The 7952-nt window shown below is 43.0% G+C and overlaps 1 non-coding gene across 1 annotated transcript; it reads right to left on the bottom strand.

Moving 5' to 3' along the window:
- Positions 1-5585: 5585 nt before the first annotated feature.
- TRNAP-CGG (transfer RNA proline (anticodon CGG)) lies at positions 5586-5657 on the bottom strand. The gene has a single exon. It is a non-coding gene; the product is annotated as a tRNA-Pro (tRNA).
- Positions 5658-7952: the final 2295 nt, after the last annotated feature.

The raw sequence follows: 7952 nt of genomic DNA, 5'->3' as shown, positions 1-7952 counted from the left end.
GGCTCGGGGACGTCCGGGGCACATGGGGATGGCCGGCTCCCACACGAGTGGACCAAGCACTGGACTGGAAACCTCGCGATGGGGAAAAGGCAGGCTCCGCTCTCCCAGGACTCAGGACAGGGGTCGAGCGGCGACCGCAGCCCCTGGCCGGGGTGGGGGTCGGGGCTCCCTGGCGCGGGCGGCCGGACCCCCGGGGGCGCATGCGCGCAGGCGGTGGGCGTGGCCCGGCGGCGTGGGAACCTGGGGGCGGTCGGGACCCGCGCGCCGGGGGCGCCCACCTGAGCCCGCCGGGGGCGGGGGCTGCCGCGGCTGGTGCCCCCGGAGCCGACCTCAGGGGCCCTGGCGAGTCCCGGCTGGGGATTCGTGGAAACTGAGACAGTCTGGGCGGTTAGACGGCCGGTCCGCGCGGGGCCGCGCCGCGTCTCTGCTCCGAGCCCTTAGCGCCGGGACGCTGCGGGGTGCGACTGCGCAGAGAGGACCCCTTCCGTCGGGGGCGCTCCTCCCGCTCCTCCGCCTCCGCGGAGCCGGGAGTCCCCCCGCCCCTTACCTCTGTGCCTCTTGGGTGATTTTCTTGGGGCAGTTTGCCCAACTTTCATTCGATTTTCCAAGAGGCGTGGTGCTAAAAATGCCAAAAGACTCACTGCCAGCGAGAAAATTATTTGGAGAAAGGGTGGAAAAACAGCTTTCAACAGCTTTTTTTAGATTTTTGATTTGTTTCACGGAATGAATAAATGCACATAAATGAACATGGGTAGGGCTGAATACTGACTAATCAGAATGAATCACTTATGCCTGGGGAAAGAAGGTCATATTAAAGGTGAGTCTTGCAGGGGAGGTTTTCTAGAGGTGGCCAGGAGAGGGGGTGTCCCACGCTGAGCAAGGGGCCTGAGCAGAGGCAGGGAGGCTCGCCGGATCCAGACATGTGTGGAGAAATCACTGGCTGAAGCATGTGAGTGACTGATCAGGAAGCATCCATAAATCTGAGAAGGAAGGTGGCCATGAAGATTTTTTTCCTGAAGCCCAAGCAAACCGATCATAAGATGAACAACAGGGAACATGGGCGAAATCCTGCAGGAATGGATCAAAGAACCATTGTCTCTTCTTACTTGAAAAAACCCTTCTATTTAAGTGTTTGCCGCATTGACCTACTTAGACCTTTATGCTCAGTTTCACCCTCTTCCCTCTGCTTGTTTTCCACACTCGTCCAGTTCCTGATTTTTTTAAAAAAAGATTGTAAACATTTATTTGGGACAGAGAAGGGACAGCACAAGAAGGGACTAGGGTCCGAGGGAGAGGGAGAAGCAGACTCCCCACTGAGCATGGGGCTGAAGGCAGCCACTTAACCAACTGAGCCACCCAGGCGCCCCCAATTCCTGATTTGTATCAAGAAGGATCTATTTCCCCCTCTTTCCAGCAAGAACTTTTCCCTCATGGGGAGCTCTTGCCCTTCCTTATTTGAACCTGGATAGATTTTTTTAAAATCCATACCTTGGTTCTCAGCTTAAAGCTTATTTTTTTTTAATTAACATTTTTTGATCAAAGTTAACCACACGTTTTAAAATTTTAAGTACTTCAAAACTATGTGTCCATGAAAAAGTGGTCTTCTTCCTCTCATTTTATTCCCTCTTGAGAGAGGCAAAGATTTTCAGCCATCTGGCTTTTTGTTTGTGTTGTTTTTGTTTTTACCAGCAGCCTATCTTCAAATCTCATGCTATGGCAGAGATGGCTAGGTGTCCATCAATATTTGCTCCTTCCTTCCAAGAAATGGACATTTAGTAGGGCTCATAGACACCCATTAGAAGACTACAATGCACAACTTTCCTTGATGGCTAAGCATGGCCATGTGGCCAGTTTCTAAACTAGGGCATTGGAGAGTAACCGTTCGTGAAACTTGCAGGTAATGTCCAGAAGAGAAAAGAAATACCATCCACTTCTCTCTTTCTACTGTGTCTGCTTGCTGGAAAGAGAAACACCATAGGAATGAAGGAGCCATGAAATAACAAAGGAATACCATAGGAAGGAGGGAGCCATGAGGTAGAATACTGGAACCAGCACCATGGGGCCAAAGCATCCCCTTGGAATTGACTATACCTTCAGACAATTATGTGAGAGCTGAGTAACATCTGCTTCCTTTAAGCTACAGTAGATTGGGGTCTTTGTTACAAAGACAAAATTATGTTCTAACTAATACAATGCTTTTATTTCTACTTACTGATGTTTTAAAGTTTAGTATTTTCTTTTGATTATCCATTACACAAAAAGGAGTCACCTCTCTTTCATGAATGTTAGAATTGTTTTTTCCCAAGTTACCACAAATAACCATATAAGTTTTGCCCCCAAAAAGGGAAAGAAATTGATGATTTCTATAGTTGCTATACAGTTTTCATCATGGTGTCTTCACCGTGATCCTGTACATTTTCTTCCCCTGACACTGGTGGTAGATATTCCACATCCTAAGTCTTTTTCTATCTTAATTTGCCTTCTCCTTTTGATGGGGAACATTGTAGAGTAGCTTCCTGAAAAAGAGTTCATTGGAAGTAAGATTTTTGATTATTTGGGCATTGGAGAATATCTCTTATGTTCCTCTAACATTTGATTGAATGTTGGTTGGGTATGGAATGTTAGGTTGGGGAGTATTTTCTTTCAGGATTTTGAAACTTCTCCACTGTCTTCTAGCTTCCTGTATTGCTTTTTGAGAATTAAGAAGTCATTCTAATTACTGATACTTCATTTGTAATTAGCTTCTCTCTCTTTCAGGATAATTTCTCTGTCCCCAGAGATTTTCAAATGTCTGAAAAGTGTGCCACCATGTGTTTCTATTTTCATTCACTGTTCTGAGAGCTCTATTACTTCATTAAATTTGGAAAATCATATATTTCAGTTTGGAAAATTAGCTTGACTTCTTTGTTGTTGATTTTCTCACTTACGTATTCTCTATTTTCTTTCTTTTTTTTCCCCTGGAATTTCTTTTACCTCAGATTTTAAACCCCCAGGATATTTCCTCTTCTTTTTTCTTTCTTTCTTCCCTGCCCCCACTTTCTTTCTTACTAGTGGCACTCTTATTTTTTCATCAACTTTCTTTTTTTAAGGCAGTTCTACATTTACAGAAAAATTGATAGGAAAGTACAGAGTTCCCACATACTCTCTCCCCTCTCCTATTATTTACATGTTATCCTATTGTGGTACATTTGTTACAACTGATGAACCAATGTAACTGAAATCCATAATTTACATTAAACCTCACACTTTGTGTTGCCCATTCTATGGGTTTTGACAAATGTATAATGACATGTGCCCATCATTACTGCATCATACAGAACAATTTCACTGCCCTGCGCCCCAGCTCTTTATTCCTATAACCCTCCCTACCCTTTTCAGAGTAGCTTCTTTCACTTAACAATATGCTTTTAAGGTTCTTTCATGTCTTTTTGTGGCTTGATAGCTCATTTCTTTTCCTTACTAAATAATATTCCATCATATGATGTACGAGTTTGTTTGTCCATTCACTTATTTTTTTTTAATGTTTTATTTATTTTAGAGAGAGAAAGAGAGTGCACAAACAGGGGGAGAGGTGTAGGGAGATGGAGAGAGCTTCTCAAGCAGACTTCACACTGAGTACAGAGCCTGACTCAGGGCTCAATCCCAGGACCCTGAGATCATGACCTGAGCCAAAACCAATAGTTGGAGCTGAACCAATTGAGCCACCCAGGTGCCCACCCCATCCATTAATTTACTGAAGGACATTTTGGTTGCTTCCAAGTTGTCACAATTATGAATAAAGCTGCTATAAGCTTTTGTGTGCAGGTTTTTGTATAGTCATAAGTTTCAACTCACTTGGGTATCTACAAGGCAGCATGACTGCTGGAGTTTCCCTTTATATTTTTTACTCAATATTCTGGAAGGTGTCCTTCACATTTATTCCAGCTGCTCCATTTTCATTTCTACTCTCACAATTTCAGTTTTAAGAGGCTTTCGTAATTGAGCTACTGTTTGGTATAGCATTCTTTCTCTCTGTGATAACTTTCCTGAGTTTTCTTCTCTCTGCATAATATTTTCCTCTATTTTTTTCTAGTTCACTCTTATCTCTTTCATATTAGACACTTACTTTAGATGTCTAGTGATCTTTGGTTGCTGGTTATAGTTATAATTAAGCCCTAAAAATAACTGGAAACTGAGATTATGAGTCCCGTTCATTGACTGTGGACCTCACTGTAAAGTGATCTGCCTGTGCCATTTTCTATCAGACAGTATCTTTAGCTCATCTTTCTTGGGATAATAAAATGTCTTGAAGGAGGATTATTCGATCTCTGGCTTAGATGGCATAAAACTGACTTCCTGCATCCCCCCAAAAATTCTTGAAGGACAAAGGTTGAAGGAAGTTCCTTTTGAATTTCAAACTTAATGAATGACACCATCTGCTTCAAGTTATAAAATTTATTACAAATTATAAATTCATATTTCGTGTATAAAAAGAGACAATATATTACACACCACTTCTGAAGAAGGACCTGCATCTTCAGTGCTAATTAGGTCTCCAAAATGGACCAAAACAAGGAAAGGTAAAAAAGACCACACATTTGCAGAATACTAAGATGAGCTGGGCCAGTTGAAAGAAATTGTAGTGATGTGTGTGTGTGTGTTCACTGTCAGTGTTGGTCACAAAACAGCAGTTAGTCTAAGGAAATAATTAGCTGGCATGAGCAGAGTAACCGGATTAATAGCTTCCTCTCCATCTTTTTTTTTTTTTTCTCTCTCTTTTAAATGTGTGTTAATTTACCTGAGCGTTTTCAACAATTCCTAAATGAGAGCGCCTCCTGGGGCGGAGGAGAAAATACTGGTGAGTTTTCGGGCACGGGGTAGGGATTGCTCCTGGTTTTTCTCTCGGGTGTTCAAACCCTGGCCAGCAATATTCCCTGGTTCTCCACGCTTTTATGGGAAGCCTGTCCTTCCTTCCTTCCTAGGACGCATGCAAATGGTGCATCTTTAGTTACTCGTGATACTGAATTCCGTAGAAACGAAAGCTTTTTTATTGTTTGCCCACCCCCGCGGCCCTAGCACCGGGCACAGGCTGACACTGAATATTCACTCGCCGCCGGAGCAAATGAACGAGCTCCAACCCGGGCGGTGCAGGAGGACAGTGAGGCAGGGTCTCCTCGCAGCGGCGGACCGCAGCCGAGCGGGCAGGTGGCTGGCGCGGCAGACGCTGCGAGTCCGAGGACGCTCCGCGCGCCGCGCGGTAACGGCGGAAACTCCACTTCCGGCCCGGGCGACCCGAGGGTAGATCCGGGCTGGCGCCGACCCTGGCTCCTCCCCGCGGCAGGTGTGCGCACGCGCGTGCGCGCCCGCCGACCACGCCCCCGGCCTTCCTCCCTGAGGCCGGGGAGGGATGCGCCGGAGAGCTGGCGCTGGTCCGCGCTCCAGGTGCGACCTCTTCGGGGAGATCCCAGCCTGCGTGCCCGGCTCCTCCGGGGACACTGCCTTTGTGCATGTGGTGAAAGCCCAATCTTTTTGGCAAGAATATTTGGGAAAATACTTTTTTTTCTTCTCCCCTTGATTCTCTAGATTCAGTTGGTTGAAAAGGAAGCGGGCTCGTCCGGGATTTGAACCCGGGACCTCTCGCACCCGAAGCGAGAATCATACCCCTAGACCAACGAGCCGCCTACGTACGGTGTCGGCCCATATTTTGATATAAGAAGAAATAGAATCATATTCTCCATTTTATTTTGCTCACAAATAATGTGTTCCCTGAGAAGGTGTAATCCCCCACCAATCACATGGATGAAACAGTTGGAAGAGCTGTTTGTGCGCCCGGTTTGTTGATGGTTTAAACCACCGTGACACCACGTGGTTGGAAGAAAGCCTGGTCACCTGTAGGAGATTTTGACATTTTCTTTTTCCTTTGTTCTCCTTTGCTAAACTAGTCTACGTAATTGAACCCATTTTCATTTAGCTTATAATTAAATTCGGTTAGAAAAATTCGTATTCTGGAGTTTTCCTCTTCTCACTGTTACCCTCTTTGAAAGCTGGATATGACCATTACTGAGGGGCACAGAGACCATTTGCCCCGACAAGGAGTCTTTGCAGCTACCAGAAGTTCCGAATCTCGGCAAATTCCGCTGATTCCATTCCATAACATTAATTTTTCAGGGGCACCAAGAGGTTAGTATTAGGTGAGTTTATTAAGTTACCAAAACTTCTGGTTAAAGTCCAAGTTTTCGCCAGGGGTCATTAGCTGATATCTGTAAACCACATTTTAAATCCATGTAAATATGTGTGCATTGAACTATTACACATTTCACTTTTGCTGTACTGAATTCCATAGAGTTCATACCTTCTTCAAAATTAAAAATAGTTCGCCTCATTACATTCATTCTTTCAATTATTCTATAATTATTTATAGAATGCCTGTTCAGTTTTTTTACCCCAAATGAAATTATTTACAAAGATGAATAAAAATAATGATTTTCTTGAATATGTGAGAAGAGAAATCGATCCTTTGTGAAAGGGAGTGGATTTAAACTAGCACTCACTTTACATTTTGATTTGGATTTACTGGGTGGATTAAAATAATTTTGAAGTTACTAGGCATTCCTCTTGCTATCTCCTACTCACTTAATGTTTGGAATAGTGTGATTCTTATTAAAACCCATCTGTTTGCTTTGTACCTTGACAGTTTAAAAAATCTTGACTGATTTCTCTGAAACATCTGCCTTTGGGTAGTAGTAATTTCTCACTGCCCTCAAATTCCATTCTGAATGCCATGGTTCAGACTCAGCATTCCCCTTTCATGAAAACGTGTTCTCCTCTTCAAGAAATAGTATCTATATTCATTTACAGATGGGTCCCCTGACACAGGACTATAATAAAACTTTAAATCAAAGTTTAAATACTTCATTGTGGAAAGAATTGTTCAACCTAAACCCAGAAATTTCCCAAAGAATTAATTCCTTGATACACAATTAAGAGCACTTCCCTTCATCTTGAAATCAACTAAATAGATTAGTTTACTAATTTCTGAACTCAATGCCATGGTCTTGGGGTCACACCCTCCATAGAGCGACCTACATTCTAGATCTCAAACTTCTGTTCTCCCTTCATTTCCAAAGTGTGATATACTTTCCCCTTTCTCGATCCAGTTTCCCTGAGAATAATAAATAATTTATTTACTTTTAGACCAGTAAGAACTCAGACTCCAAACAAAGGTCATTATTTAAACATTGCTAAAAGGAGCATAATTTTGCACAGCAGATGACCCACATGTAATTTATATTCCAGTCATTTTACTGAGACATCTACTGCCCTTGTCTAGGCCATGTAGATCATACATAATAAGAGGCTTAGTTGTGTTGGCAAACATGATTATATATTCATACTTAAACTCAAGTTCCTTGGTAAGCAGAAGGCACACCATGAAGATATAGTTACCGAAGACAAGTTAGGACAATGGATATAAAATGTCCTAACAAATGAAAACAAGACTTATTTGCCAAGTTTCTATTTAATAATTACTCAGTGTCACATTTATGTTACGCTCTGGGTTACCAAAGGCAAATAAGTGTTTCAGTCCTTAGAGAGATTCACTCTAAATGGCTATGTGGGTAGCTATAATTGTCACTTTTCTAAATGTTCTCAGCTGAGATTTTATTCCATGTTGTCTCATATCTCTCACCAAAAATCTTCCTTGTATGGCTTTAATTATTCCTTTCGGACTGTTTAACGGTGGTAAGGTTTGGGTTCCGCTGCCACGGACCTTCCTCAGGGATAGCTCTCATCTGTTGTAATGGTAGGCCAATACAATCTTTACACCTTTTCACTTAATACCATTATCTTTGGAAATATTACTGAATCACTAGGTTTATTATCATTTTTAGATGGGAAAATGAAGCAGTCGTGGCACCAAGTAAATAAGAGTTAGAGGGAATTTTTCTCTCCTCACACTTTCAGAATCAAAA

This window comes from Callorhinus ursinus, unplaced genomic scaffold (genome assembly GCF_003265705.2).
Source record: "Callorhinus ursinus isolate GAN/ISIS: 27379988/994484 unplaced genomic scaffold, GSC_fseal_2.0 scaffold129, whole genome shotgun sequence".
NCBI classification, from domain to species: domain Eukaryota; kingdom Metazoa; phylum Chordata; class Mammalia; order Carnivora; family Otariidae; genus Callorhinus; species Callorhinus ursinus.
This window is presented reverse-complemented; position numbering and strand designations above follow the sequence as displayed.